Source organism: Hevea brasiliensis, chromosome 9 (assembly GCF_030052815.1).
Source record: "Hevea brasiliensis isolate MT/VB/25A 57/8 chromosome 9, ASM3005281v1, whole genome shotgun sequence".
In the NCBI taxonomy this organism is placed as follows: Eukaryota; Viridiplantae; Streptophyta; class Magnoliopsida; order Malpighiales; family Euphorbiaceae; genus Hevea; species Hevea brasiliensis.
In genome coordinates, this window is record NC_079501.1 from 11,286,150 (window position 1) to 11,296,367 (window position 10,218).

Below are 10,218 nucleotides of genomic sequence, written 5' to 3' on the forward strand. Positions count from 1 at the left end.
GAAGAATTTAGCTTTGATGGTGATAGGAGCGTGGCTCCATATAATTTGGTGTCAGCAATTAGTGCTAGAAAAATGTTGAGGCGTGGATGCCAAGGGTATTTGGCATTGGTGAGAGATACCTCTGTAGAAGGTGTCAGCATGGAAAATGTTCCTGTTGTCAGAGAATTTATGGATGTCTTCCCAGAGGAGCTTCCAGGGTTGCCACCAGAAAGGGGAATAGAGTTCTGCATTGATGTTATTCCGGGTACAAACCCCATATCGATGCCACCTTACAGGATGGCACCAAAGAATTGAAAGAGTTGAAGGAGCAACTACAGGAGCTTTTGGACAAGGGTTTCATACGTCCGAGCACTTCACCCTGGGGTGCTCCTGTTTTATTTGTGAGAAAGAAGGATGGGTCATTGAGGTTGTGTATCGACTACAGACAGCTGAACAAGGTGACTGTGAAGAACAAGTATCCACTTCCTCGGATCGATGATTTGTTTGATCAGCTCCAAGGAGCTAGATTCTTTCCAAGATAGACTGCGATCGAGTTACCATCGCTTGAGAATCGGGAATGAGGACGTGTCCAAAACGGCTTTCGTGACAAGATATGGTCATTATGAGTTCTTGGTGATGTCTTTTGGACTCACTAATGCACCAAAGAAACCTTCATGGACTTGATGAACAGGGTGTTCAAGCCATTTTTGGACCGTTTTGTCATCGTATTCATAGATGACATTCTGGTATACTCTCGGACCGAGGAAAAACACGTGTGGCACTTGAGGATGGTGTTGCAGACTTTGAGGGAGCACCAGCTATATGCCAAATTTTCAAAATGTGAATATTGAATAGAAAGCATCTCATTCTTGGGACACGTGGTTTCTAGTGATGGCATTCAAGTGGATCCCAAGAAAATTGAAGTCAGAATCGATTGGCTTAGGCCTACAACAATCACCGAGGTGCGAAGTTTTCTGGTTTAGCCGGCTACTCTGGCGTTTTGTGCAAGATTTCTCCAGATAGCGGCTCCCTAACTAAGTTGACCAGAAGAATGTTCCATTCATTTGGACAGATGATCGTGAGGTGAGTTTCCGAAGCTTAAGGAGTGTCTAACCACCGCCTCGTGTTGACACTACCTGTGAGTGGTGAAGGATACACCGTGTATTGTGACGCCTCCAGAGTTGGCCTAGGGTGTGTTTTGATGCAGAATGGAAAGGTAGTGGCTTATGCTTCAAGGCAACTGAAGAGACATGAGCAGAACTACCCCACCCATGATTTGGAAATGGCGGCTGTAGTCTTTGCACTAAAAATCTGGAGACACTACCTGTATGGTGAAGTGTGCGAGATATACACCGACCACAAGAGTTTGAAGTACATCTTCCAACAGAGGGATTTAAACTTGAGACAGAGGAGATGGATGGAGCTTCTGAAAGACTATGATTGCACCATCCAGTACCACCCTGGGAAGGCCAATGTTGTAGCAGATGCTTTGAGCAGAAAATCTTCTGGCAGTTTGGCGCACATTTCAGTAGAGAAGAGACCACTGATTCAGGAGGTACATGAGTTGATGGATCAAGGTTTAATCCTAGATCTGTCAGATGAGGGGGTACTGTTAGCTCACTTTTCAGTGAGGCCAGACTTGAGGGACAGAGTTAGAGTTTCCCAGCACAGAGACCAACAATTGATGAAGATCATAGAAAGAGTACAGCAGGGTGATGGTGGTGAGTTTGGATTTGCCAATGATGGCGCCCTAGTGCAAGGTTCTAGAATATGTGTGCCCGATGTGGACAATCTCAGGAATGAAATCATGCAAGAGGCACACTACACAATCGCATAAAGATCCACCTGTGTTCCACCAAGATGTACCATGATGTGTTAGATAGGTACTGGTGTAATTGCATGAAGAGATACATATGAGACTTTGTGTCCAAGTGCTTGACTTGTCAGAAGGTGAAGTTTGAACACTGTGAGACCGTCAGGAAGCTGCAAGAGCTCCCTATCCCGTAATGGAAGTGGGAAATGATCACTATGGATTTTGTGATCAAGGTTGCCTCGTACCACGCGAGGTTATGATTCGATATGGGTAATTGTGGACCGCTTGACCAAATCACTCACTTCTACCTCAGAAGACTACATACTCGTGGCACAAGATGCCCGCTCTACATTCGAGAAATAGTCAGATTGCATGGAATTCAGGCTTCCATAATATCTGATAGAGGGCCCCAGTTCACTTCTCGGTTTTGGAGAAAGTAGAAGGAGGCACTTGGCACACAATTGAACTTCAAGATGCCTTCCACCCTCGCATGCATCGGACAAATTGAAAGGACAATCCAAACATCGAAGACATGCTTCGCATGAGTGTCTTGGATTTTGGAGGTCAATGGGATGAGCACTAGCTTTGGTGGAGTTTGCCTACAACAACGATTATCACTCCAGATAGGGATGGCACCCTATGAGGCACTATATCGAAGAAATTGTAGGTCTACTCTGTGTTGGACAGAAATTGGGGAAGCGAAGGTGCATGATGTAGACCTAGTTCAGAACACTTCAGAAGTAGTTCCTTTAATCAGTGAACGATCGAGACAAATTTTCAAGAGATGTAAGAGTTATGCAGACCCTGCACGGAGGGATGTGGAGTTTGCAAAGGCGACTATGTATTCCTAAAGGTTTCTCCAATGAAGGAGTCATGAGATTTGGAAAGAAGGGCAAGTTGGCACCTCGGTATATTGGACCTTTTGAGGTTACCGATAGAGTGGGAGCGCTTGCTCACGGCTGGAGCTACCACCCAACCTCTCTCACGTTCATCCCGTGTTTCACATCTCCATGCTCAGAAATACATTCCCGATCCTTCTCACGTCATCGCAATGGATGTGATAGAGCTAAAAGAGAACTTGACATTTGAGGAGCGACAGAGCCATAGTGGACTACCAAGTGAGACAATTGAGATCTAAACAGATCCCTATGGTTAAGGTTTTGTGGAGGAGTCAGTCAGTGGAAGAGTGCACTGGAGTCGAACGGGACATGCGTAAAGTACCGTATTTGTTCAATTTATAATAATGTTATTTTTTCTTCCTTGTGTAAAAATTCGAGGACGAATTTTCTGTAAGGGGGGAAGAATGTAACACCCCAAAATTTTATTAATTATGAGTATTTTTGATATTTAAATTTTATTTAAATTTTAGGAATTTTTGAGATTTTTGATTTTAAAAATCGGGTTCGATTTTCCAAAATATAAACTTTGATGATTTTTAAAAATTTATTTAAAGACCACGTGGCAAAACTAAAAATATATTTGGAGTCTACGATTTTTCTCGAGTTTTATGGAATTTTTTCTAATTTTTGACCTCGCTGGCCCCGAGGCGTAGTAAAATTCAAAATTTTGTATTTCGAATCGAACCACCGAATCGAATCGGATCGATCGGACCGGTCGAATCGAACCGCCCCTTTCCTTTTTCTTCTCCTCCGCGCGTCTCTCTCTTTCTCTTTCTTTTCTCTCTCCTCCTCTCCTCTCGCTGCCGATTTCTCGGCCAATCGCCGATCCGCCACCGATTGGACCGGTCTTGTGTCCAAAATCATCTACTCGGCGAGCTTTCCATAGACACCAAGAACGCCAAATCCATCGAGCGGATTGTTCGATTTTTGCTCGGGAAGATTATCGCCCATGTCGACTTTTGGGCTAGATTTCTCGAAAACCGTGAATCCCACGAGAAAACCGAGGCTACCAGAACGCTCCACTCGACGAGGGCTGAGCGGGAAATTAATTTCAAAATTTTCCGACAACGTTTTTCGGTGGGTCCCACGGAAATTCGCAGTGTATTTTCGAGCATTAAATGAGCTTAGAAAATTCTGAAAAATTTATGTACTAACCCCCGTGTTATGGGCTTCGTGTAGGTATTCTCATTTCGCGGAAATTCGACAGTTGACCGGGTCTGCGAAATTCCGGCCAGACAGACCCGTTACCGGAAAAGTCTCCGAATTGGGCCGAGATTTTGCCTACCCCCCCATTGTCAGACGTCCCGAGCGCGTCCCCGAAGTCGGAATCGGCAAAGGTAAACCCGAACCTTGTTTTTTCGTAATTTTCTAGTGCTTAAATAGGATTAAAAATCCGTAAAATATTCGTGGTAGCTTAGAAAATTACGATTCTTTTTGCAATAGCTTAGTAATATTGCTAAGGACCGCGGGGCAAAGTTTTAGAATTTTTAGAGTTGATTTGGGCAGTTTTTGCAAAAATGGTCAATTATAGGGACTAAATTGAAATTTTACATATTGTGATGAATGATTGGTTTGGTGGGCCCAGGAGGGGCTGTGTGATATATGACCGAGTTGTGGATATATGGATTGTGAGTATAGAAGTGTGTTTGAACCCTTTTCAGTTGGTTAGGTCCTAGGTATAGGGGACTCACGATTTTCTGCACGACTTAGGACGATTTGGGTCTTTTCTTGATTTGTATTGAGTCATTTGTATTAAATGATTGTAATATGATTGTCGTGAGTGGGATGACCTTCTTCCTCCGCTTGACCACCCGCACTTAATCAATAATACCGCGGAGAAGCACGAATTCACAAAGAGTCGATCGCACCTTACACCTGCAGTAGAACGGAGTAGCGAAAGGAAAACAACAATTGTTGAAATGGCGAGAAGTATGCTAAAAGGTAAGGGGCTACCTGATAGATTTTGGGCGGAGGCGGTGACTACTGCCGTCTATTTAATCAATGTTTCACCAACAAAAGCTGTTCTTAACAAAACTCCTTATGAGGCGTGGTTAGGTAAAAAGCCTTCAGTTCAGCATCTTAAAATTTTTGGGTGCATTGTGTACGCAATGATTAATGCACGTGAAAGACATAAGCTAGAAGAAAAATCAATTAAGTGCTTTTTATTGGTTATTGCTCACAAACTAAGGCTTATAGGGTCTATAATCCAGCAACCGTAAAGTGATTATAAGCGAGAACACAGTGTTCAATGAGGAAGATTGTTGGCAATGGGAAGACGAAGGAAAAGCTCCTGTGTTTCAGATCAAAAATGGTGAGGAAATACATAGCAGGAAAACTGGAAGCATGACCACTTCAGAATCAAATTCTGCTGCAAGTCCAGTTGGATCGAACTCAGTGAACAAGTCAAGCGTTGGCCTAAATTTGTCTAACAATGTTGCAGGTTCCTCAAATGGAGAAACAGACAATGATGATGATGATAGTGAGACATCACCTATGAAGTCAAGGTCACTTAGAGAGATTTATGAGTCATGCACTTTTGCTCTTTATGTTGTCGAACCCTCCTCTTATGAAGAAGCAGCAAAAAGGCCAGAGTGGAGACTAGCAATGGAGGAGGAAATGTCAGCAATTGAGAAAAACGAAACTTGGAGTTTGGTTGAGCTACCAAAGAATAAGAAAGCTATAGGTCTGAAATGGGTATTCAAAACCAAATATAATCCAGATGGGACTCTAATAAAGCACAAGGCAAGGCTAGTGGTGAAGGGCTACGCACAAAGGAAAGGGATAGATTTTGAAGAAACCTTCTCTCCTGTGGCAAGATATGAAACAATACGAGTAATATTATCAATAGCGGCGCATCTCAAGCTTTGTGTCTACCAGTTTGATGTCAAGTCTGCCTTTCTTAATGGAGAACTAGGTGAGGAAGTTTATGTAGTTCAGCCTGACGGGTTTGTTAATCAAGAAAGTCCAGGTAAGGTCTTTAAACTTAAGAAAGCCTTATATGGACTTAAGCAAGCCCCTAGGGCGTGGTACATGAAAATAGATACATACTTTCTACAATGTGGGTTTAAAAGAAGTGAAAATGAGCCAACAATGTATATTAAGAGCTGTGGGGAGTATGATTTTTTGTTAGTATGTTTGTATGTTGATGATATGATTTATGTGGGGACTAATGACTCCTTAATTATGGAATGTAAAAGTCAAATTATACGTAAGTTTGATATGACAGATCCGGGTGAGTCGCACTATTTTTGGGAATGGAAGTATGTCAAAGTAAGGAGGGGATTTTCTTAGTTCAAAAAAGGTATGCAATGGATCTTTTGAAGAAATTCAATCTGAACGGGTGCAACGCAGTAGAGACACCCATGAATGTGAATGAGAAACTTCAGGAGGAAGATGGGTCCGAGTTGATGCACAGAGATTCAAGTTTAGTTGGTGGTTTGATTTATCTCATGCATACAAGACCGGATATCATGTTTGTTGTGAGTTTGGTATCAAGATTTATGCACAAACCAACAAAACACCATTATGGAATTAAGAGAGTGTTAAAGTATGTTGCAGGAACTCTAGATTTGGGATTTGGTATTGTCAAACTAAATCTCAAATCGAGGATTATTGTGATAGTGATTGGGCGGGTTCATTAGTTGATAGAAAGAGTACAACAGATTCTCGCTTACACTTGGGCCGAGTAGTCACATAGAGGTCAAAGAAGCAACCTACTGCTATATCATCGCATGGCGAATATGTAGCTGGAGGAGCAGCAGCATGTGAAGCTGTGTGGATGAGAAAACTATTGCTTGACCTAGGCATGAAGCAAGAGGGGCAACCGAGATTTACAAGGATGAGCTCAAATATAGCTATGACAAAAATCCCGTCTTTCATGGTCGAGCTAAGCACATAGAAATAAAGCACCATTTTATAAGGGAGCTAGTAGCTAAGGAGGAAATCAGCTTGAAATTCTGCAATTCAGATGAACAGATTGCAGACATCTTCACAAAGGCGCTGCCATATTCCAAGTTTAGTTATTTAAGAAGCAAGCTTGGGATGGGAGAATTTGAATCAAGAGGGGGTGTTAGGAATGTGATTCAAATCACTAACGGCTAGTAGGAAGTGGTCTTGATGAGTTTAGTAATAAATCTCATGATTGCAGGAACTGTTACTAGTTATCCTCATTTTGTGGGAATGTTATTAAGTGTCGTTCTATTTTCTAGGAGTTCAGTTATATGAGTGTGGCTATTTATAGCTTGTTTTGTTATGTCTGTGTGTGTGAGTCTTTTGATTTATTGAATAAAAAATCAGTTCACTTTGTTCTTGTGTGGTGTAATTTCTTTACACCTTCTAGTTTTTTTCAAAAGTTTTTTTTATTCTAACAAAAACATCCTTCTTCCGAGGGACCTACCAGATTTTTTGAGCAGTTTGTTGGGTTCATATAGACTGGTCTGATGAAGTGCTGATAGACATGTGCCGCCCCATTGAAGTGAGGCAGGACCAACCAGCAGGTGACTGTCAGCTTGGCGCAAGGCCAGATTGGGATACTGTCATTGATAAATTAAATGTATATTTTATGCCAGAATCAGGCCATTTCATGAAAGTTTCACACCAACGTCTGAAGAAACTGGCCAACCATTCCAGGATTTGGGAAATTGTTAGCTCGAATAGGGTCATCATGGAATAAAGAACCCAATAGGTTAGCCATTGCTGTTCATCTGTGCGAGATTTAGTCTCTATAGCCTTAATTGAAGCGTATCTGTTAAAATCAACACAGAAAGCCATTAGAGCTATATAAGTCCATCATTGCTTTCAAAGCTTTAGAAAGTAGGGACACAAACTTAACAAGAGTGACAAGAGGTCTGCAAATAAAAAGCAGAGAATCTCAGTTAGAAAAACCCAGTATTGAAACTAACTTTATTTTAAATTTTTTGGGACATTGTCATTGCAGAGAAGACACATACAAAGCAAGAACATCAAAGTTTTTGGCCACAACTTGGAGAAAATTCCCAAAGCCACCCATCTCTTCTTACCAACTAAACTTTCTTTCTTTCTTTCTCTGATACTGGAAGCCGGAGAGAAGATGCACGCACTCACTGAAAAGCAGATGAAAAGGTCAAAAAAGAGAGATGAAAAAGTGGGCAAAGAGGTCTTTGGTAGGAGCTGATTTCCTTTCCATAGAATCAATATTATGATGCACAAGAAAAGAGGCACCGAGTTTTTGACAATCATCTGGTGTGGGAGTGTGGCTGCATCGAGCTTGATTCCTGAGAATCGAGCCAATTAATACTTGCCAAATCATATACATGGATCTTGACCTCGTTATTCATGTTTAATGGATAAATTTCATCGTATATTACATTTTGTATTATGAATATATGATACATTAAATTTAAACGATATGTCATACAAGAAAATGGCCATGTGAAATCATTTCTTGCTCTTCCTGTTCTCCAACAAGTAACAGATCGTTTATTTATGCAAAGTTTGTTGCTTCAAATTTTATTCCATATGTAGTAATTGAGATATAACATGACTTTCAACCATGATATGACTATGCAATGATGTTTCTGCGTTCATTTCGATAGAGTTTCTTTTTTTTCTTTTTGTAATATTAGATAAAAAGAATTATGGTTGATCAATTTTTTTTTTTTAAATAAAGGCACGAGTATTAAAAAATTTTAAATAATATTAAAATGCTTTATAATAAAGTTGACTTTAATTAATAAGAAAATATTATCAACCACAATAACATTGTCTATTATTTCATATTATTTTAATCTGCAGGATTATTGCATTATAGCAATATTATCAGCATAAAATTATACAAGAAATTATTGCATTAAGTCCAAAAAAAAGTCATAGGCCAACAGACTTACTATAGGTCTGGTTACGTTGCTAGTGAAACTATTGTTAAAAAATAAATTTTTAAATATATTAATTAAAAAATAATTTAAAATTAAATTTAATAAATTTTGTTCATAATAATATTAAAATAATAAAATAAAATTTTCAAATTATTTTTTTAATAATATTTAAAATATCCTCTAACTTTAATTCTAAACAAATACTATTTCTCCTCCTTTTCTCTTTATTATTATTATTATTATTATTTTTACTATTATCACTATTATCATTATGCACCGTTATTTGCAAACAGCCCAATTCAACTATAGAAATGGGTCTATGGCCAAGCCCATTATACTCCCTTACCCTATTATCTTTTTCTTTTCTTCTTATTCAATTATTGATTGTATGATGCTATAAGAGAATTAGACTCTATATAGTTAATCAATTACATAAAAGATTTAAATACAAGCACAACTCATTTCTTAGTAAGTAGAAGATAAACATATAATTAAGTTAGATTTCTATGACATATTTCCCTGCTTTAATTATTTGCACATAACAAGTTTAAGTCATTTGTTTTAAATTAATATTAAAAATATATAGAATAATCTTTAAATAAGATAAAAATTATAAGAAAACCAAAATAAATATTTATTTATACAATCTATAGTACTTACAATTGCATTAAATATTGCGTCAACATGACATAAATTGATGAATATATTATAAGATAACACAATAATTATTTTAATGTATTAATCAAATCAACAAAATATGACCCTAATACTTTAATAGACCCAAACCTAAATCTTCTAATTTCATACTGAGCTTGAGTTTGAATTAATTTTAGGAGATTTCAAGAAAGAAGATATATATATATATATATATATATATATATATATATATATATATATATATATGAGGAGGGCCACATCACAAGCACTGCTCTAAGTCCTACCTAGACAAAATAAATTAATTGCAATGCTAGAGATTGTATTCTCCTAATTTAGTTTGGAATAAGGTATTTGTGTTATATATAAAACTTGAACAATCCTTCTCTCTCTTAAGTTAAATTTTGGAGTGGAATTAGACCCGATATATTTTTTATACAAGATATTAGAGTCTACCTTATTTTAATGTTAAGCTACCTGTAGACGTCTTTACATGCAAAACTTCACACTCCAAATGTTTATGTCTGGGTGTGAGGGGGTGTATTATCTCATATTGGTTTGGGATAGATTGTTTATAATATGTAGAAAACTTGGACAAATCTCCTTTCCTTCAAATAATTTTTGGAGTTAAGTCTGATTTTTTTTTCCTCAATAAATGAAGTTATTGTATTATGCGAAAGTGGAAAAAATTTTTTCCCCTTTTTTCCAATTTGAGTTGGGGCCCAAACCATTTTTAATTACCTAGGTAAATATATATGATATATGCAACAAAAATTAGATGGCAGATGGTACTAGCATTTGCATTTACAGCTTGATGTAATGTACCATGCATCTCTTTAACTATCATATGAGTAGCACCAGCTTCACAGGAAAAAGAAAAATTCTATTTATCATCTTTCAAATAGAAAGAAATTAATTAATTACTACTTGGCCATACATGATGAAATTTGAAGTCCCGCATCCTGCTCAATATATGAAACCAAAGGATCAAATTAGCTTTTCCATGGGCCAAGAGAAAACA

At 38.3% G+C, this 10,218-nt stretch overlaps 1 pseudogene; it reads right to left on the bottom strand.

Moving 5' to 3' along the window:
- Positions 1-7,026: 7,026 nt before the first annotated feature.
- On the bottom strand, positions 7,027-7,963 carry LOC131182805 (HVA22-like protein a; annotated as a pseudogene).
- Positions 7,964-10,218: the final 2,255 nt, after the last annotated feature.